Source organism: Halichoerus grypus, chromosome 12 (assembly GCF_964656455.1).
Source record: "Halichoerus grypus chromosome 12, mHalGry1.hap1.1, whole genome shotgun sequence".
NCBI classification, from domain to species: domain Eukaryota; kingdom Metazoa; phylum Chordata; class Mammalia; order Carnivora; family Phocidae; genus Halichoerus; species Halichoerus grypus.
This window is the reverse complement of record NC_135723.1, coordinates 97,715,142-97,738,646: the sequence shown is the minus strand read 5'-3', so window position 1 is coordinate 97,738,646 and position 23,505 is coordinate 97,715,142. Positions and strand designations below refer to the sequence as shown.

The 23,505-nt window shown below is 36.2% G+C and overlaps 1 protein-coding gene across 1 annotated transcript in view; it reads right to left on the bottom strand.

Moving 5' to 3' along the window:
• The window catches only part of CNTNAP2 (contactin associated protein 2), a 1,879,707-nt gene that overhangs the window by 1,235,447 nt on the left and 620,755 nt on the right, over positions 1–23,505 (bottom strand). The gene's annotated exons all lie outside the window — the stretch shown is intronic.

The window sequence follows — 23,505 nt, the reverse complement described above, 5'->3', positions numbered from 1 at the left end:
AAGTTGAATTCTATGAATATGTCAGTAGGTACAGCAAACTTGATCAAATATAGGGAATTTCATAGAATACAACTGAGTAAAACATAAATGGTACGTATAGAATTCAGGATAGTGGTTACCACTGGGATGGGAAAGGTGCTATGTCTTGGAAACTCTTCAGGTATATTCTATGCTTTGTCCTTAACCTTGTAATGGGTATGTATGTTTTCATCATACTACTATTTAAGAACTATACATATATTTTATATGCCCCTTCATCTATGATGTTTTAACAAGTAAAATTGAGGTAAGGTCTTTCATATTCCAAAGTACAAATATGTTCTCCTCCATTCTTTTAATACTTATGTCATATTTCTCAGACTTTGAGTATATCAGAAACTTACAAAGTACTTATTTATAAACTCATCCTTTGGCTGTCTCCCCAGTGATTCAAAATCAGTTCTCAATGTCAGCAGATGAATGGGTAAAGAAGATATGGTACATATGTATATAATGGAATATCAGTCAGCCATAAAAGAATGAAATTTTGCCATTGGCAATGACATGGATGGAGCTAAAGAGTATAATGCCAAGCAAAATAAATCAGAGAAAGACAAATACCATATTATTTCACTTATATGTGGAAGTTGAGAAACAAAACAAATGAACATATGGGGGAAGAAAGAGAGGCAAACCAAGAAACAGACTCTTACCTATAGAGAACAAACTGATGATTACTGGAGGGGAGGTGGGGGAATGGGTTAAATAGGTGATGGATATTAAGGAGGGCATTTGTGATGAGCACCAGGTGTTGTATGTAAGTGATGAATAACTAAATTCTACACCTGAAACTAATATTATACTGTTTGTCAACTAACTGAAATTTAAATAAAAATTTGGAGAAAAAAAAGAAAAAGAAAACTTGTCTCTAATATTCTCAGACAAGAAAGGGAGATATCTTTCATTACAAGGACATCGGAGGTAGGGAATATAAAAGGATGAGAGAATAGGGATTCCTTCAGTTCTCTATGAGGTGGCTTCATTCTAGAACTGGTGGTGGCTGCAGATGCAGGTGTCATATGTGATAACCAGGAAACTGACTGTCTTTCCCTGGGCCATTTGATAATTGACCTTTCCATAGCATCATCCAGAAGATATCCATTTAAATCTCATCACTGAGAAGAGGATCATATGCTCCTTCTTAATCTTATTACTGATGTGGGGGAAATGATTAATATGAAAACCTTAGAATGATCATCTAGGGCTAATTCTTGTTGGGCAGTCAACTGTCATAACCATTACAAGCACATAATATAATGCCTGATATATTGTGGGACTCAACAACATTTTACTGGTGTCATAGTTTTTTCATATCTTGCCTAAATTCTTAAGTTTTAGAATCCTTTTGAACTCACATTTTTACCACCTGCTTAAACATTTGTATTTATCTTTTTCACTAATTATTGAGTAGCCAGGGTAATGTATGTTCATCTTTCTTCTGCCATCCTATGTGCTTTGATTCCTTCTTCACTGATTTATTGATAAGAATGTATCTGAGTTTTTACTTATCTCTTTAGTTACCTCTCCTTGCAGCATTTCTTACTCATCTCAGGTGGGGTCCACACAGAGAGATAGGGTTGAATAAAATTGATGGAATGACTGAAGTCTTAAAGAGTTGGCTGCATAGTTAGGACTCTTATGTAAAACTGTATAATGTGTTGCTGTGAAGGAAACCGTGTTTCTGTGGAGGAGACAGTGAGTGTAAAATAAGACAGGAGAAAAGAGAAGTTGGTAGCGTTAGGGACCATCACTTTTTCCACAAGTACAAAAATGTGGGGCTATCAGAGAGAAGTATCTTTCTGGATGTGTGTATTAGGGGAGAATGACAGGTTTCCCAGGATAACCAAAAGAGTGCCATTCATTGCGAGGAGAGGAGGTATTGTGTCAGTACCACAATTGGAGGACAGCTCCCCACCTGCTGCCTTGGTAATTCCTAGTGCAGAATTTCCTCCATTGACATCCACAGAATGAATACCTGCAGAGATGGATCGCCCAAAAATATTCTTTATCTTTTAAAACTACCTTTCCTGAAGAACTGAAAATTCTTAGTTCAAGAAATATATGAGTTTCTCAAAGCTTAGTACTAGACACTTCTCATCTCTATTACAAAAAACATTTGTTCCCAGATTTTAAATACCATCTACATGTTCATGACTCTTAAATTTATATATCTAGTCCAGACTACACACTAGTTGTAAACTCCTTCACCTGAACACTTCTTAGGCCGAGACAACCATCTGCCAAAATTCATCCTGCCCCTTCACTGTATAAGGTTGTAGCTGGGAAATGGCTGACTAATCAGACCTACATATCTAAGCATATTCCTTTACCAGGGTGCAGCCATATGACTAACTCTCAAAGTGGAATGTTAGTGTGAGTGGTGTGTATTGCTTCTTGGTCATTGCATTTAAGAAATAGGCTTGTTTTTTCTACTCTGTATCTTCTTCTAAGCAACTAAGATGGAACCCAAGATAAACCTTCGATGCTACATCTTGATAATATCCAAGGTGACTTTTGAAGCATATCCTACATATGACAGAATTGACATGAGTCTCTGAATGACTCGTTGGAGTAGAACTACCCACACTTTCTAGGAACCCCAAATTGTTCTGTTACATGTGAAAAAAGAGTCATTTTATTCTCTTTGAGCAATAATTCATTTGGTGGCCTAGCTAGCACTTGCTAACTAATATTTGACCATAATTGCCTAAAGGTCTTATAAGTATCTCAAATTGAGAAAGCCCCAAGCTTGAATTGTACCCCTAAATCTACTCCTCTTCCACTCTTTTCCATTGCAGAAAATAATAAAAACCATAGTTACTCATTATTTTTGACTACATTTGTGGAAATAGTCTAGGTGCATTAAATATATTTATTCATTTGTCCTTACAATAACCCTATGAGAGCATTGTTTTTAATCCACATTTTACAGATGAGAGAGCAGAAGTACAAAGACATCAAGCAATATACTAAAGGTCATTTAGCAAGTATCAGTGACAGAATCAAATCCACTCTTACTGGCTGCCTGATGCATGTTCTTCTCCATTTCACTCTACTGCCTCTGTCTGATCCAAGGACAATTCTTTTAACCAACAAATATATTATTTAAAAAATAGTTGGAGGAGTTGGAGTCAAGAGAAAATATGCATAGGGGATAATAAGGCTATAAGTAAAATTAACACATAGAAATATTTACCATCTGCTAAACAACACTACAGAGCGGGAGAAAAAAATATACATATATAAATTTTAGCTAACCAACTGATGCCTAAATTACTTAGTGGACAAGATAAAGAAAGAAAATGGATTCACATATTAATATAGTTACATGAATGCATAAATGAAAACTACCCTTTCAAGTTTTTAGGGTACTAATAGCATAGAGAATATTTTCATTTATTATCATATTATTTTAAACTATGTTCTTTACCAGATCCCACAAATAAAGTATTTAACAAATTTCAAAATATGCAAAATATGCTAATTCCTATGCACACATTCAGGAGGAAGCCAAAACAAACTGGTAAGCAAATAACTCTCTGATTATCTGGAGTGAAGCAGAGGTGAAGTTAGAGTATACAAGGTTATGAATATACGGCACATTTTCCTCTAAATCATTCATAAAGATATTTCTTATACCTGAAGCTTGAAGACGATTTGGAAAGAGATAGTTTGAGATAGATATCTCTGACTAAACCATGGATTGTATACATCATATTTTGCCATTTACATGTGTGTGTATACACACACACACACACACACACACAATCAGAAGAATGGATGGATAGACAGATAGATAGATAGACAGATAGATATAGAGAAATATATATTTTTTTCCATTTAAAGTCAACCAAGAAGATAAAGTTGAAGTCCTCTAAATAAAATCAATGTGCTAACCCAGAAATTAGCCTTAGGACAATAACAGTACCTCAACATAAGAATGGCTGGATAATATGGAAAGAGTGGGCTGAAATCATCTTCTGTAAATAGTCTTGTTTCTATTCCAATAATCACTTAGGAAATATTTAGTGTTGGGCGCCTGGGTGGCTTGGTTGTTAAGCATCTGCCTTCGGCTCAGGTCATGATCCCAGGGTCCTGGGATCGAGTTCCACATCGGGCTCCCTCCTCAGGGGGAAGCCTGCTTCTCCCTCTCCCCTCCTCCTGCTTGTGTTCCTGTTCTCGCTATCTCTGTCTCTGTCAAATAAATAAATAAAATCTTTAAAAATAAAAGAAAAAAAGAGAAATATTTAGTGTCTAATACATATCAGGGACTGTTAGACACCCAACATGTACTAGTTTAAAAACAGAGTCCAATTTATTCAAAGCTAAATTCTAGGCAGACAAAACCAATAAATGTAATATTTAAATAAATTATATGCTATGATAAAAATCCATAAATGCTGTGAAATTTTTGAAAGAGCAGAGCAAGGAAGGGTGATCATGAAGATTTTGAGAGTAGGTGTGTATAGACCACAGTATTAAATAGAGTGGATAGGATAAGCTATAGTGAGAAGGTAACATTTTTTCAAATATATGAAGAGAGGTGAGAGTTAGTCAAGGGGATATCTGAACAAGAATATTCTAGATAGAGGAAATATCCAGTGCAAAAGCTTAATGTTCCAGGATCAGTATGCCTGTATCTGAGTGAATAAGGATGAAAATAGCAGTTAAGAGATGTAATGAAGTAATGGTGGGGGAGGGGGAACGCCTGGGTGGCACAGTTGGTTAAGATTCTGACTCTTGGTTTTGGCTCAGGTCCTAATCTCAGGGTTGTGAGATCAAGCCCCTATTGGGCTCCACACTCAGCGCAGAGTCTGCTTGAGATTCTCTCTCCTTCTCCCTCTGCCCCTCCCACTCGTGCTGTTTCTCTCTCTCTCTCAAATAAATAAATAAATATTAAAAAAAAAAAGAGAGAGAGAGAAAGAAGTAATAGGGAACAGCCATAAAGATATTGGCTTTTATTCTGAGTAAAATGGTGAACAATTACAAGGTTCTGAGCAGTAGTTACATGATCTGATTTCTATTTTAAAAGGAGAATTACAGCTGTTCTGTTGACATTGGTGTACATGGTGGCAGGGATATAAATAGAGAGATCTGTTTAAGTTCTTATAATCATTCAAAAAATAGCTGGTGTTTCAGACCAGAGAGGTAATATGTAGTTGTATTTTGGATATATTTTCAAAGTTGAGCAAGAAGATGATCTAATGTATGTGAGAATGTGAAATAAAGAGGAGTTAATGATAATTTGTACTAATCACTCAAAATAGTGGAGTTGAAAGTAACTGAGTGGAGAAGAGAAATACCTGGTATTTAATTGGGATTTCCAAGGAGGTGAATGAATGTAGATGGAAAGGAAAGAAAACTAAAGACTGAGTCTTGGAGTATTTCAATAGTTAAGAAAAAAGTCCTGGTTATAAAAAAAAGTAAACACAGAAGACTAAGAAGAAAGAACAAGAAATTCAGTAGGAGGAAACCCAAAAGAATGTGGTGCCCAGACATCAAAGAAAGTATATCATGGGAGAGGAAATGCTCCACTATGTTAAATTTTGAAGACACGTCAAGTTCAATGATGACGGAAGAGTGACCACTGATGGCTTAGTGGGAGTGAAGCCAGACTGGGATATGCAGGGGTATGAATATATGGGTTGAAGTGGTCTGAGAGAGGACAGAAGAGAACTGAATGGAGCAAGTCAAAACATTTCTTGAGGAATTTTGCAACAAAGGAGAACAAAGGAATAGAGCAGTCCTGGGGGAATCAAGAAATTTTTTTAAAGTCGGAAGAAATAACAGCATATTTGTATGCTGAAGAGAAGATCTAGAGGGTAATGTGATGAGATCAGAGAGAGGGGAGAGTTTCTAAAGTTAAGTCCCAGAGTAGTTAACATGGAATGGACTTTAATGCATAAATGGTGAGAATGGCCATAGATAGAAGCGTGGATGTTATCTGGCTCTTTCATCTTGAAGCTCCCCACCTTTGGCTGGCAGATGGAGAAGCAGAGAGTGCAGGGCCCCAGAGGAGCCGATCTGTGGGCCAGGTTGAAAGTGTTAGACATTACTGCCCCCCACATTCCATTGGCTGCAAGGAGTCATCTGTGATGCCTAACTTCAAGGAAGGCCAGAAATCAGGCTGTGTGACAAGGAAGAAAAGGACATGGGTTTGGTGAACAACTAGTCATCCACGCCCACACCTTTAGCTTCTTGATTCTTAAAAAAAAAAAAAATAATAATAATAATTGTAGGACTTCTTACTGATTAAATAACATAATATAATAAATAAAAGAGAGAAAGGAAGGACCTTTATAGTACTGTCAACCTAAAGATACATCCAAATTTAATAATGTTAATGTGTAGAAAAATCTCCTGATAATCACTTATTCTTAAATAATACATGCTACGATTCCATTTGCTTTTACTTAGGTTTAAAGAACTATTTTATTGGGATGCCTGGGTGGCTCAGTAAGTTAAGGGTCTGCCTTCGGCTCAGGTCATGATCCCGCGGTCCTGGGATTGAGTCCCGCATCAGGCTCCCTGCTGCTCCCCCTGTTTGTGCTCTCTCTCTCTCTCTCTCTGTGTCAAACAAATAAATAAAAATCTAAAAAAAAAAAGAACTATTTTATCAATGACATGATTTGAGGAAAGATTTTGGCACTTGTGTCAAACTCGCTAACTTGGTTATTCTTTAAAAAGTTCTAAATTATAGCTAAGGTCAATAAGAAATAAGAGTGCATTAATATTTAAGTGATCATAAGAATATTATATGGATCTTACATTTTTTTTTCTTGTTACCTGACTGGTTTTTCATCATAGAATTCAATTTTAAGTATGCATTTAGTAGGCAACTATGGGTTCAGGTTAGGGTTAGAATTGGAATTGCAGTTGAGTTTAGAGAACCAGGGTAGGTGTCAGGATCAGAGGTTAGGTTAGGAGTTAATTTTAATAACTTTTTAAAAATTTTAATTGATCTCTTTCAGTACCTACAGGTGTTAATGAGTAATGCTGCACTGGTCTTATTCTGTCAAATTTGTCCGGGTCCCATTAATTGGGGAGATAGATCACTCTCTTGGTGCCAATATGCCATTTTAGTGATGCCCTTTTAAACAAACTTTGACTCTGGCCTGCTTTTCTTTAAGGTTTGACTCACTCTTTGTTGAGGAAATTGAAATACATTTCCTAATCTCTGCTGAAGGAAACCTGAAAATCTAATGTAATTTTTCACGAATTGCCTCAAACTTTTACCTTTATGCTCAATCTCAATTGCTTTTAATATCATTTCATTCATAGGATCTGTCTGAATCCACATACTGTGTCAGCAGTTTGGGCTTTCCTCTGAAGGTTTGGGCGTTGTCTGATATGTAAATGTAAAATCTCTGAAGCTTTAAAGAGTCCATCCTCAGAGCAGGGGATTCACATTATCACATTATCATTTTCTCAGGGTTGGAGTCTCCCTGGTGTTCTAAATGTATTGAGGTTGGAAAAAAGGCATTTATGCTGACACGAACAACGTTACATGAAATAAATAATGTACAACAAATTCTATCTAAAGGAGAGGAATATTAGATAATAAGTTTAAATTATCATAATAGAAATGTCAAAAACTGAAATTATGTTATTAATAAATATGACTACCTTTCAGCAGATGTTATCATTAAATAGGAAGTAGTTTACCATTTTATAAAACAGTTCACCTTAGAGGGAATGAAAGAATCTCAGAGTTGGTAGGGGAACAAGAAAATATTTGGTGCAAGCCCCTGCAAGTAAGTATAAATCTCTCTCACCGAGGCAAGTTCTTTTCTGATATCTGCACAGAACAAATGAATGCAGAGATCTGTAAATTGTACTTGCCCAAAAACCCTCTCCAAGAAACACTAAGGATTCCTCTGTCAAGAGAAGCCCTTCATTTTCCTCCTCAGACTTGATTTGCTAATGTAGACCTTGGTGGTTTTTCCAGAACCAGATCTAATTGTGATTTATTTCCTTCAGCCTGGGCCTTTAGCGCCTCTTCCTACAGATGTTTTTGAATATTGAATTGTTCTGAGCTAATTTCATATCTGTCTTATTTCTTTCCACTTTCAAATTTACTCTGACAAGCGTGACTTGTTGGTATCTTTGAGTTGCTTATGCCTGAGGGTACATTCACAATCCATGACTTTCCAGAAACTGCTCTCAACCCCTTCCACTCTACAAATCCTGTTGAACAAATACGCTTCTATAGTGTAAATCTTCAAATAAATATGTTGATTTTATTTTTTTGTAGTATCTCTGAGCATACGATATAGAAGTAAGCATAAAGGGAGTAACATTGAATGACTAACACCATTTCATCAGGACCAATCCCAGGTAACACCATATGTTGACAGATTTTGTGTGTGTGTGTGTGGGGGGGGGGGGGTTTCTCGTACCCCACCTCCTCCTGTCCATGTAAGTACCTGCTCTAGTTGGCTGCTCTCTCATTGCCCCTCACTTGGCACCACAGTTACTGCTCCTGTAGTCATTTCTTTTTCCCTTATTTTATTATATCAAATCTCTAACTTCCTCAATACATCAGCAGTTAATGGGAAAGAGCCAATTAAACATGCTGGTTTAGATTTCAATGACTGCTTTAAGAGTAGTATGTTTATGTGCTCTCACAAGGTAATCTGGTTTTGAAAGAAAACCCTGTTAAAACAATGACAAAATTTATGTGTTTCCAATACTGGATTTTCAGGAAAATTTAAAAAAATTAACTCCTTTTTTGAAATAATTTCAAGCTTACAGAAGAGTGGCAAGATAGAGTCAGAGACACTGTATGCCTTTTATTCTTTTTTTTTTTTTAAGATTTTCTTTCTTTCTTTTTCCTTCCTTCCTTCCTTCCTTCCTTCCTTCCTTCCTTCCTTCCTTCCTTCCTCTTTTCCTTTCCTTTCCTTTCCTTTCCTTTCCTTTCTTTTCCTTTCCTTTCCTTCCTTTCTTTTCTTTAGAGAGCACGTGTGCCAGGTGGTGGTGGTGGGGTGGCAGAAGTTGAGGGAGAGAGAGAATCTCAAGCTGACCCCCCGCTGAGTGCAGAGTCCAATATGGGGCTCTATCTCATGACCCTGAGATCATGACCCTGTGATCATGACCTGAGCTGAAATCAAGAGTCAGATGTTCAACCTACTGAGCCTCCCAGGCACCCCTGCCTTTTATTCTTTATTTAGATTCCCCAATTTTGCTCTGAGCTATGTGCTTTATCCTTCCTTTTCTCTCTCCCTCTCCCTACACACACACACACTTTTATTTCTGAACCACTTGAGAATAAGTTACATATCAAGTCCATTTACTGTCAAATATTTTAGTTTATATTTTCTCAAAATAAAGACATATATCTACAAGTGTACAGTTACCAATTTCAGGAAATTTAACATTGCTACACCTAATCAACCATCTTTATCCCAATTTTGTCCACTGACCCAATAATATTTTTTTAAAGATTTTTTATTTATTTATTTGTCAGAGAGTGAGAGAGCACAAGCAGGGGCGTCGGCAGGCAGAGAAGCAGGTTCCCTGCTGAGCAAGGAGCCCGATGTGGGACTCGATCCCAGGACTCTGGGATCATGACCTGAGCCGAAGGCAGATGCTTAACTGACTGAGCCACCCAGGCGTCCCCCAATAATATTTTTATAGTATTTTTTTTCTCTCCAGGATCTAGATTAGGATCACATAGTTCATGTTGATGTCATTTTTAACCTAGAATCATCCTTTAGCCTTTTGTTATCTTTTATCATATTGACATTTTTGAATTTATCCTACCCTCCCACCCCTTTTTCAGTAAAATGTCCTCATAGAGCATTTCTCATTTTGCCTTTTTTTAAAGCAGGTTCCACACCCAGTGTGGAGCCCAACTCAGGGCTTGAACTCATGACCCTGTGATCAAGACCTGAGCTGAAATCAAGAGTCACTTACACAACTGAGCCACTCAGGCACCCCAGAGTATTTCTCACTTTGAATTTGAGTTACGTTTCCTATGATAGGCTCAATCCATTTACACGTGTTTAGTGGGATACCACCAGTACTATGTTGGGTCTCCAGCCCATCACATCTGGAGGCACACAATGTCTATCTGCTTCTTATTGATCATCTTTATTTTGATCATCCACTCAAAATGTTATCTTATTTCTCTTGTATAATTATTTTTTTTTCTACCAACCGGGAGAGAGTATCTCTTGGGAGATACTTTAAGACCATATAAATATGGTCCTCCTCATAAAAATATTTCCTATCCCCTAGTTTTAATGACCATTGAAGTCATATGCCAGAACTAATACTTACTATGATGGTTGCAAAGTGATGACTTTCTACATCCAGCACACCTTCCACAGTTACCACGCAAAAGTTGTTTTCCTAGCGTAAGCAAGAGACTTCTCTCCCATTTTGTTTATCTATCTGTCTAATATCTATCTATTGATTTATTACCTATACTCTCTATGCATTTAATGATACATATTTTTAAGGGTTTGTAATTCATTACGGTCCTTAATTATTTTTATGCTCAAATTGTCCAGAGTTGGCCAATATAAATTTTTTTCAACCTGGCTCTCATGTGCTTTTTGTCATTAACCATCATTTCTTTCCCCTTTCATTTTGACACAAAAAGATGCTTCATAACTCAAGTCAAATCTTACTTGACCAAAACCTGATATAATTTCTCCAATTGAATCTGATTCTTTTTAGAGGATAATGTGATATTAGTAACTAAGGTCTGCTCTAGGTATGTTGACTGCTACTGGAATGTCTTTTTTCTAGACCCATTTAACAGTCTGAGTTGGAAAACATACATACATATATATATATATAGGCATACTGTATACACAAGTATGTATAGGCACATATTCACACACACACATTTTTAAAAGGCTTTCTTTCTTGTTTTCCTCCATTCCCCATTTATTTATTACTTTCTTCATAGTAAGAACCATGGCTCCCAACATCATCACCATATTTACTAATTTGTTCAATCTAGAATACATTTAAATATTTCCAGAATTGCTTCAACCATATACACATATTTTCTCATTTCTTATTTCTTACACACAAGTCAACACATAGTAGGTGCTCTTTGTGCTTTTCCTTTTCACTTAACAATATATCCAGGAAATCCACCCCATATCAACTCACGGAGATATTTCTCAGTTTTCTTTACAGCTATAACGTACCCATTTTGCAGAGATAGTCTAGTTTATTCAACCAATCTCCCTGTGATTGGTCATATAGGTAGTTTCCAACATTCTATCATGACAAATAGTGCTTCAAGGAATAACTTGTATATCTGTGCTTTCATGTCATTGGAGCTATATCTAGAAGTGAGATGGTGGTGCTGAAGAGTAAATGCACTTATATCTATGATGTGATCTCTCTCTCCATTCATATTTTTTGGCCCATTTCTGGGTTTCCTCAATTTTAACTGGAGAGGCATTTTAGACATGGAAACTTCCTCTGTGACCAGTAACATCTGTCATATGTAGATGGCAATTATAGGAGTGAACTAAATTTAGTAACATAGACATTCATCTTGCAAGTAGAACAAACAAGAAACAAACTAGGAGTAGCTATAGATTGGTTTAACTGCAGTCCCTATGAACACTAGCTGTACACAGTGATGTCTGCTTCATATGCTCTCATCTCTGTGCAAGCCAGGGGCAGTGAGAGCCAGACGTTATGTTTCTTTAGGAATACTCTCTTCATCAGCAAGTAATAGATTGTGCTATCCCAGGTATCCATGTGTGAAGTGTGAACAGAGCCCCACATACTCACATAAAGGTTGCACTCACCTAAAGACAAATAATACCCTTATATGTTGCGAGTAGACTTTTAAGGCCCTTTGCCAACTCCCCTTGTTCTTTATTCTCTTTTGTCTGCCCACTGGTTTTCCCCTGCAATTATTTTTGGTACTAGAGAGCAATTCTGATAATAGCTCCTAGTTTCCTTCAGTTCCTATTCTCTCAGAGCTAGACCTTGATTTCAAGTCTGATTATATTGTCTTCTAAAACTTACTGTTGAATTTTAATGTACATAGAGAAAAGTGCACATCGATATATGGCTTGATGAATTTCCACAAGTGTAACAAGCACCTAGCTCAAGAAACACCCCCAAAGCCTCCCTTGGTAGAGAATTTCCAGCCACCACCCTCCTACAAAGGAAATGGCTACCCAGATTTCTTACAGCATAGGTTTCCCTGTTTTTGCCTTTTGCACAAATGGTAACATAGAATATATAATACATTCTTCTGTGTTACACATCTTCCTTTTGCGTAGACTTCACAAATCATACTGTTATCCTGACACTCAACCTTTATGAGATCAGAGACCTCTCTGTACTGTGGCCAGATTGTCTGCATTGACCCAGAGCCTAACTCACATTCAAGTTTGCAATATATATGTGCATTTTATATTATTAGCCCCTTAAAATTCCACTCCACATCCCCAAGCTGCCCCCAGGTCTGATGGGAGAGGAAGCTTTGCTGCCTTAGTTAGTAACCCCAACCTCCCTCTTACCTCCTCGCTATTGCAACTGCTGCTATATTTTCTTCCCTATGGAAATCCTGAGCATCTCATGTGTTCCCACAAATACCATCTTGACACTTTAACTTCTTTCAATAGATGTAGGTATGTGAGACATTCATCAGTATCCATTAGATACATATAAACTAAGAAAATAAACATTATTGTTTATGAAATGTGTACCTAATTATATACTATTATTCTAATGTCCACTAAATCTCATAACTCAGTTAATCTGTTAACAAATATTTACTAAACACATTCAATGTGCAAAGCACTGGGCTCACTGGTGAGACCCAGCATTTAACAAGACAAATAAACCTCTCAGAGAACATACATATGATCACCCACTGTTATATCTTCTTAAATGCAGTATAATGGTGAGAGTAAAGACTAGGGGGCACAGGAATCAAGGACCAAACTTGGTCCCTCACCTTTCAGGTTCTCGTTACAGTATTTGTCACAGAAAGTACTCATCAGGTAAGTACTCAGGGAATGGTAGTTAGTATTAGCAGTGGTGTTTGATCTTAGTCAAAATGCTTAACACCTCTGCATTTCAACGGAACCCAGTGAAAGATAGATTTGATTCTATTAATTACCCAGAAATTTTATATAATTTAGGGGAAGATTAAGAGTTATTTTGTAGTAAGGGTTGAGGATAGGTGTGTGTCTGTCTGTGTGTTTTATTTATCACTTACCCTGATTCCAAACATAAAATTCTCTTACTAATAATTTCTTTGGTCTTTGACTTTAAACTTAAAAAGTAGACAGCATTGACATTGCTGCTCATTTTAAGTAAAGCTAAAATGTAACTTCTATCTATTACTATTCCGGGAATAAAACTGTCAAATTATAGATATTTAACCATACACTGACCTTACTATCTAGTAAGTCATGTGGACAAACCCAGTGTAAATATCTTCCAGTATCGCAATCACAAAATCCATTCAAAGGAAAGGAAACTTCTGTATTTTTTCGGTTCTGTTATCAAATACTTGTTTGTGCCAGGCTGAATGTAAACGGCCTGAATGAATTTATGATAAAGTCAGTCTTTTTCTGTTGCTCCAGGTCATCCTACACAGCTCTGTTTTCCACTTTGCACACTGTAACACAACTGAGAAATACACAAACAGGACAGTCACCGCGTGAACAGAATGAACAGTTGTGATTGTTGAGTGCCTGAGATGAACAATCCCTCTGCCCTGGGCAACTCAGCTTTCTTTCATATCTGAGATCAGGGGGATGTGTTTCTTAACCTTCTCTGAAGACTACTGTGAGGGCAACTAATGAAACCTGCTGTTTTCGAATAGAGACTACTATAATCCAAATGGAATTAGCAATTACATCTCAAGATTCAATTGGAGAAAGGTGTTTTATCTTTGGGAGAGCTCTTTTTTTTTTTTTTTCTCTTAGAAAAAATGTCAATAATTGCTTAGAATGCATGTTTTCCAGAATCTGGTTTTTAATAAATATTATATCTCAAGGAATTAAATGATGTCTATACTGCCAAATGATGTTTATGGTGATTAGTTCAGAATAAAGTGCTATGGGAGGTTGCAAACTTGGACACTTTTTAAAGGCAAACATCTTTTCATGGGGTAGGGTGAGGGGTTGGTTCATTCTATTTGCATGGTTTTCAAAAGCGTCTTTGGTCAAGTTGGTTAAGTTGATTAACATGGTTAATCTCTCTGCAAATTAGTAACATTAACATGGTTAAACATTCACTGTTACTAAGTGCTGGAGCAGGGTATCTGAAGCCCAGATCCAGAGCTCGTGCTATCTTGTTCTAGAAATCTTGTGTATACAGTTTAATTGTTTTCATTTAGCCAAAATAAGCAAGTGGTCATTATAATAAGGATGCTTCTTGACAAACCAAAAATAGGTATTTGGTTCCCTATTGAGTACTGGGGTCAGTATAACTGGATTTGCAGCTCAAATGTAAGTAATATCATGTCTCTTAGCTTCAGCCCATTTATCTCCAGAATGAGGTACTTCAGTTCAATTGTACACTCTGAAGCATCTATTATGTGCTTGGCAGTGAACTCTGCATTATGAGTATTACAGAGATGTGCCCTCCTAGAAGACACCGATGCTCTTTCAAAGTTGGATATTTACATGATATAACTTCAACATTACTGATCTAATCCTTTAGATTTCTAAATTTTAAAGAAAGGTCAGATTTTTATTTGTTTGTTTGTGAATAAGAAAATTGGGAAAGATGTGTCTCACTATCCATTCCTACCTATTTCAGTAGAAGATTCACCTGCTTCTCTTTTCTACATCACCAGTTCCTTACCTACTAAGCCAACAATACTTAGGAACTCAAGAGGCATTGGTTGACCGTGACCCTCAACCACTCTGAATGAGGCATTTGTGTGTGTGTGTGTGTGTGTGTGTATGTGTGTGTGTGTTTGTGTTCCTAGAACAACCTGTGCAAGCCTCTTTCCATTAGGACACATATAGTCATAAAATAAAATTATAAATTTATATGCTTAGCACGACCTCTAGATTTTTCACCCAGTGAAAAATTTTCACACAGTGACTGTGTCTGGTTTATCTCCAACCCTCAATAAACAGTAGGTGCTCAGTAAGTGCCTTTTCATCAAAGCTTATGCTCTTTTCATGGTAAGTCTGCCTGCAATTTGCACTGCAAATTCTAATTCTAATTCTGCCTTCTGGTTTGGAGACCCAGGGGCCAATTCTAATTCTTCTTCCTCACCAAGACCTCCTGAAATATGAAAAACAATACACTCTTTCTTCAACATGTACATGAATCACCTGTGAATATTGTTAAAATGTATATTCTGATTTTAAAGGGATGGGGTGGGTCCCTGAGATTCTGCATTTCTAACAAGGTCCCAGGTGATGCTGTTGCTGCTGGTTCAAGACATACTTCAGGAAGCTGGCATTCAGAGTGGTCTCTCACTCTGCTTGCCTTTCCACTTTCATGGCTAAACATACTTACAAGCCTGTTTTGTAATCTGCTCATCTTACTCTTTTGAGTTATCCTAAGAAGATATGGAGGAGGACTGTAGGTAAAAATGGGTTATTTTCCTTGATTTCCAAAGTTAATAAAAGTGAATTTATTAAACTAAGTAGAATGAAAGCATCACGGTCATATTTTCACTGATGTTTAATAAAAAAACATATCTGAAAGAACTGCCCAGGGGTTCCTGTGTGGCTCAGTTGGTTAGAAGTCTGCCTTTGGCTCAAGTAGTGATCCTGGGGTCCTGGGATCGAACCCATGGTCAGGCTCCCTGCTCAGCAGGGAGTCTGCTTTTCCCTCTCCCTCTGCCCCTCCCCCAGCTCATGCTCACTCTCTCTCTCTCAAATAAATAAAATCTTAAAAAAAAGAACCGCCCAGACACAATTTGTACTGCGATGCATAAGACTCCACGTGACAATTAATAAGATCATGATTCAAATGGCATAAATTAAATTAGCATTCTCAATTATACTTAAAAATGAGTTATTAGTCATTTCAGGCTGAGAAGCACAGATGTAATACAATACACACGCCAATATGTTAATACAGAAAAGCTGTTATATAGTGAAAGTAACAGGCTATTTTGAATTTTCAAGGACAGATCCAATCCAATATTATAGCAATGCATCTGAAAGTCACAAATTTATATAATATAATGATAATTGAGTGGTTAATATGTGCCAGGCATTGTCCTAAGCTCTTCACATGGATTATTAAATTAATACCAATAATCTCTATTGAGGTAGAAGAAGTAAGTAGTGTTATTAGCTGTATTGTACAGGCGAGGAGATTTAAACACAGAAAGGTCTAGAAATCTCCCACAGTCACACAGATATCTGTGAAAGGTAGTCCAATTCTAGAGCACACCAGTGAGCTGCTACTTTCACTTCCTCTCAGGGTCCTGCAGCCATACAAGAGCAGGCTTTATGACGTCTACTTTCCCCCATAGAGACATATTGCTATTCCTCTAATTCCTGCTAAGTTCCTGCTTGAGAGGAGAAGAGACACTCATCTTAAGTCATACTGTCCGTCATTATTATTCAAGGTATTTGCAGGTACCTATCTCTCAATGCTTTATAGAAATTTGCATTCACCTGGACTCATTTAGCCTCATGTCACCTAAAGCCCACCTTGGTCTAATAAGAAAAATATTAGCATCTCCATTATTTGAGTCCAGAGCAAAATAAAACACCTGGTGATATCATGATGCTTAATGAGAACACTTCCTCTTTCAGATTGGTCTTCAAGAAATCCAATAAACTTCTAAAAATTTAGAACAATGACTGCATATATCCTATTTTAACTCATATATGAAAAAATACACTGCACTGTGAAGAATAATATACTGTTGGAAGTAAGAAGCCATATCATATAAGATTATATCATTTTCCTTTACCTAACAGCGTATGTCACTATTATTAATACCATCTTACTTTTATCTTCCAGATTTTTGGAAAAAAATTAAACACATAACCACATTGGCTAGAATGGTTCTTACATATATGTATACGTGTAGAATATTGAATGACTCACAAATTAAAGCGGGAAAAAATCCTATGACCTCTTAAAATGAGAATCTCCCAATACAAATGTGTATTTAGAAAGGTGATCAAAATTCACTCCTAGAGGCATTATAGTATATGCAAAAGGATCTGGAATATCCACTCAACTTATTAAAATTCATGAGACTTGAAAAATATCACCCAGCCTAAGAGGGGTGTAAACAGAAAAATGTATTCACAGAAATAAGAAGCTTATTCTAAATTCACGCTGGAAATTATTATTTTTTTCTATACAAGTCCTAAAGATGTTTATCCCATTTATATCAAGAGCCATTTTAGAAATGGTTTAATGCAGATTATTTTGATGTGTCTTATTTTTCAATAAGTTATCCATAAAATTGTTTTGAATGTACCTTTCCCCACCTAAGTGATTGCAGCCACAATGCATGTGCATTTTTAAACAAATCAGGGAAATTCCTATCTATTGGTAAAAAATATCGCATTAGTGTCCTAAGTGAAGAAAGGGATGTTATCAACTGATGAAAGACACATGAGCAAGCAAGAGGGATGGTTATCTTCCTTAGTTTCAAAGGCAGGAAAAAATTCTAGATTTGTTTGAAAGGATCTAAGTATAGTATAGAACTGTGAAATACTTATGTTTTACATTTAAAACTGGAACAGATTTTGAAGTGATTTGGAAAATTAGTGCAACCACTACAACAAATGGTTGAAAAGATAAGACAGAATAATCCATTCATTTTTAAGCAATCTCCCCTTTCATGGCTCATTGGACACATGGCCATCATTATGGTAACAAATAATTTGTTACAAGCACTGCAAAGGCACTTGGCACAGAGCTAGGACTACCAGCCATGCTTTACAAGCCAGCCTGCACTGCATTGTCTACCAATGGCCACTCCATTTGTTGACGAAGTTTGTCCACATTCCCCTTCCCGTTTTAAGTCACGTTTCCTTCACCTAAAATATTTTCAGATATTTTAAATCATGAATAAGAGTAAACAGAGGTAGAATGTATCTGAAAAGGATAGAGGGGGACTAACCTCTCTGAAAATTATCATCACAGACTATTCTCACTAAAAAGAAATACTGATCTAGTTTTGTATACAAACTAGAATGCTACCAGTTTTATAGAATGCTTCTATATAGGCAATTGATAACATACATGTTTCTAAATCTTTTTAGCTTGCAAAATTTCTTTACTTACATAATCTCATGTAAATCTCCCAAGAGGCATTATTCTCATTTCTCAGATTAGGAATTAGAGGCACAAAGTGACTTCTCCAAGTTTATAAACCAAATATATGAACCCAGATACTTGAATTCAGGCCTTTTGAATCCCTATCTTGGCTTTCACTTACTGAACACCTGGTTACATGCTAATCTACAAAGAGTTTTAGGAACTTTTATTATTTAGATATGAGTTGGTAAGATATTTGGTTAAAAAGGAGGTAGAGAATACATATTCAAGCTATTGATATTCAGGAAAACAAAGAATTTAATAAATTCATCTGCTATTATTTGTTTTTTAGCTTTTTTAAATGTTTCAAATTTGTTAGAAACAATGACGTTTTCTGTGTGAGTATGTGTGTGGAAAAAAGCATGTAAGTGACCCAGGTTTTTATTCTATCTAGCAAATTAATATTCTATTTAATATTGCTTAGAGAATATGAACCTATATATTCCTATATTCTTGATAAATATGTAAAGTTGTAATTTAAATACCATAAACATTTCTGTTCTGTGGGATTCTCCGTCTAATACATTCAGTGGTTACTGATCCCTGTTTGATACTTGCCTACTATTAACGAAAGGGATAAAAACTGATTTAAAAAATCATTAGGAATATATAAACATTTGTTCATCATTTAATAAACAAATTTTAAAAAGAAGAAGAAAATCTACGTTTACATTACAGGTAAATTTGTGGTATATTACTATTCTGCAAAACAATAATGGTATGTAAAGAAGGCATTCACTCTTAATACTTCAAATGCCTAATTTGGCTCCAAATATCTGCATTCAAAAACTGGTAATTGAATTTCCCAAGCAAAACTAAATGCAGCCTCATAGCAAAAATCTGCTGGAATTATTTAATGTGATGCTGAATGGACTTTTGATAAGAAATGCTCATACAGTATACTTCCTCTCTGTCCTACAGATTATATTTAGGTAACCAGAAAACACCTCCAGAGCAGTATGCATATTAGATTTTGTGGACTATGTAAATGCAATGATTTCTCAGAGGGGTGGGCAATTTTACCAATCTGCACAGAATTTTCTTCGACATTTGAAAGAAAATTCTGAATAGAAGGAGATGGCATTGTGGATAAAGTATAAAGAATTCTTTTATGCCTCATTTTATCAATGAGGAATGAGAAAGTTTGACTAGTTAAGCACATTTAACAACTCACCTCTTTTAGTATGAAATATTCAGTTAAACTATCCTTCAGGAATATTTTTAAGAGTCATTATCATTTCATAGTCAGATTCTAAAGTTAGATTAATGACTTTAAAATCCTGTCAAATTATCATAATGTCTCGTTGACATGCCTTTTTTTCACTTATTTTAACATTATCCAATGGTCATAAAATAACTCAGATTCTCCATATGGACATTTAATAACAATATTATAATAAAATTAGTTGTGTTGTCCATGCCTCCTATAATTATAGAAAGACTAACCACTGGCATTTATTAAAAGCAATACTTAAGTGATTGATTTTACATTGCTTTTCTTTTTTTTTTTTTTTAAAGATTTTATTTATTTATTTGAGAGAGAGAGAGAGAGCACATGAGAGGGGGGAGGGTCAGAGGGAGAAGCAGACTTCCCGCTGAGCAGGGAGCCCGATGCGGGACTCGATCCTGGGACTCCAGGATCGTGACCTGAGCCGAAGGCAGTCGCTTAACCTACTGAGCCACCCAGGCGCCCTTTACATTGCTTTTCATTCTTCTCAGGTAATCAAGCATTTTAGGGATGGATAGGGAAAACAACTTTGTAACTGTATCAGCTTAAACATTTTTTGACTATCTGAAACTTCCCACTGTAGAGAGTGTTGTCCATCAAACAGCCATCTAAATCTATGTCAGAAATCTCTTTTTTAAAGATCTTACCTATTTTTTTTTTTTTTTTTTTTGAGAGAGAGAGAAAGAGAGAGCATGAGCAGGGGCGGGGCAGAGGGAGAGGGAGGGGAGAAGCAGACTCCCCACTGAGCAGGGAGTCCAATGTGGGGCTGGATCCCCAGACTCTAGGATCACGACCCCAGCTGAAGGTAGATGCTTAACTGACTGAGCCACCCAGGCAACCTCAGATATCTCTTTTATTTAAGTGCGATATATATTATGCTAAGCAGTATTTGGATTAAGAGAAAATTTAATATTTAATTATATTTTTCATAAACTTATGTCTGAAGTGTATTTTTTGGTCAATATTTGAAAATGCTAAATTTTAATCATCTAATGCATGTTAAGATAAGCTTTAAAGTACTCAAGAATTTTTAGAAAACAGTGAGTTTTATCTCTTTTAGAATACATCAAACCAAGGGACTATTTTTCACATTAATGAGGATTAAACCATTTCTGTCATAGGTAATTAAAGGAATGTAATCATTATGTTGTAGGCTCACTGGCATTTAAAAAAAAACATTTCACAGTACGTAGTTTGTGTCTCAAACTTGTTTTGATTTCTAAAATTTCATAATTGGCTCACTATAGTTTCATCTAGAAATAATCACTCATCACATACTTAGTTTTAATGAAAAATATAGGATTTGAAAAGAAGAAACCAGAGGAACACCAGAATGGCAGAAAACAGTAGAAAATACACTCTGAACACCATGGGAAAAGGCTGAGAGCCGTGTATGGAGATGGAGCCTACCTGTGATATTTCCATTGCATGGCCCTGTCTCTCTCACTCAACCCCTAGTATTTTATGTAAACCCAGAGAGTCCAAGTCAACCCGGAAAATTCGACCTGTCTTAGCTCTTTGAACTTATGTCTCTGTATTTAGTCAGAATAAACTATCCCTAACTGCTAAGTATCTGATAAGTAAATTAAAACCCAAATGCCTCTGCATTTTACCAGCTATCTGTATTACCACTTTAGTGCATTATGATAGGAGAGGATTTGACACTCTCAATTGTGGGACAAAAACCTTACAAAAACAGAAATGTGGAATATTGTTTGGAGTCTGGTTTGCAGCCCTCAAATAATATCACCAACACGCTAATCTGGTTTTAGGTTAGAATCCACAGAGAGTTAGAAAATAATGAATCTTTTCCTGGAAGAATTTGTGATCTGAGCCTTAATTGTCTACTCCCACTTGATTGGTCTGTTTGGTCAGTCTCTTTCTCTCCTCTACGCTTTGAGGAAGGTCTTTTCTAATTTTCTAATATTTGTTTGTGTCTCACAATAAACTTCTTCCATCCCCACCTTACCTATGGGCCAAAAACCAATCTAAAATATGGTTCTCCATGTTGGCTGTACATTAGAAAGACCTGGGGAACTTTAAAAACCCGATGCCTAGGCTGCACCATAGACCCACTAAACCAAATCTCTGGAGGTGGGACCCAGACATCCATATATTTTAAAGCTCTCTAGGTTATTCTATTGTATATCCAGAGTCGAAAATCACTTTTCTATACGTTGGGCTTGAGACTTTGTATTATCTTAATTGTAAGATGAAAACTTTCCGTAAAGAGACATTATCCCTTCTCCTTGCTTCCTACAGCTTATCCATCCCAATTAACAACTACTTTTGTCATACAATCATGGCTTGATGAAATAAAGAACAACTCTGGAGGACTTTTTTTTTAAAGTAAATTCCTTGCCCAGCATGGAGCCTAACACAGAACTTGAACTCATGACCCTGAAATCAAGACGTGACCCGAGATCAAGAGTTAGACACTTAACCAACTGAGCCACCCTGGTGCCCCTGGAGGAATTTTTATTATCAGAACATTATATCCTGATTTTACATGACAGTTATGATCATTGGATACTGCTGTAGAAATGACACCTACCCAAACTAGGAGCTCTAAACTCTGTCAACCCACAAAAATTACTTGAGGATTTTTAAAATATAAATTCTCTAAGAGTGGGCCCTGATCAGGCTGAAAATTCCCAGTGCTCTACCTAATACTGTGAAGAACACAACTTAAAAAGTGACTTTCCTCTTACTCCTTCTTTTTTCTTCTTGTTTAATATTGATGGCTTTACCTAATTTTGGTTAAACTAAACTAGATCCCTCAAAATTTAGTACTTTAAAGTAATTTATTCAAGTGTGCTGAACATTTGATTGGATACACACAACTTTCCAATTTAACTGAGATATTTTAAGAGTGAATGGTTTAAACTATTTTTCTCTCATAATAAAAAAATAAAATGAATATAGATCTGTGGTAAGGGTCTAAGCCACTAATATAATAATTATATATAATATATAGTATGGGACATATCTTTTCTTGCCATAAATCACTGCTCCTACTCCTCTAAATTATTCTCATAATTTCAATATTTTACCTGAGTTGAAGATCTCTGTCTTCAAAAAAAGTTATCATTAACATTCATCTAATTTCTACTTATATGATTCAGATTTAACCGGTCTGGATGTACCTGGAATCCATATACTCTAAAACGTCTTTAGGTGATTCAAATGGAGAGCTCAGATTGAGACCCATTGCCCTTAACCTTGGATAGAAACTGCAGCCAGAGGAAACTATTTCTTCAATCAACAAGAATGAATGAATGAGTGAATGAATGGCTTCCTGATGGCTTTGACTAGACAAATATCGACAAGCGCATACACCTGAGTGAAGACCAGTAATATTTTAAAATATTTAAAACTGGGGAGGGGATGTTCATTGTAGTGCCTGATGTGCTCCAGAACTATGGCTGGTCTTCCATTTGGTTTTTCTTTAAAAGAAAACCATTTTTTTCTACCTTATTTTTCACTTTATACATAAATGGTCAGTGGCTCAGTGAATGCTATTCCATCTGAACAGGCCTGGATTAAAGCAAAATAAAAAACGTAACTTGCTTCTGGCAGGAAGTAAAGTGCTTCAGAGTACACGGCCCCTTGCCCAGTGCCTGTGAGTTCACCCAGACCCTGTGGGCAGTAGACCTTTTCCCATGTTGTCCTTTAAAGGTTTAACTAAATATCTTCAACAGAAACAGTCTGAGCAAGTAAGAGTGGGGGGGGTAAGGAATGAAAACCTAAGTCAGGAATTTTTTTTTTTTCATTCTATTTCGTTAACTCATGGTTCAGTATTTTGGTACAATTTGTACCTTTTCAGATCTGTACTCCAGACAAAAATACAGTAACTTGAAATATTGTGTTTAAAGAAATTCTAGTATTCTATTATCATTAAATTATTTGCCTTTTTTTTTTCCAGTTTTCAACACAGTTTTATTAGGAGATTTTGTTTTCTGTGAAATATACTAGAAACCAGG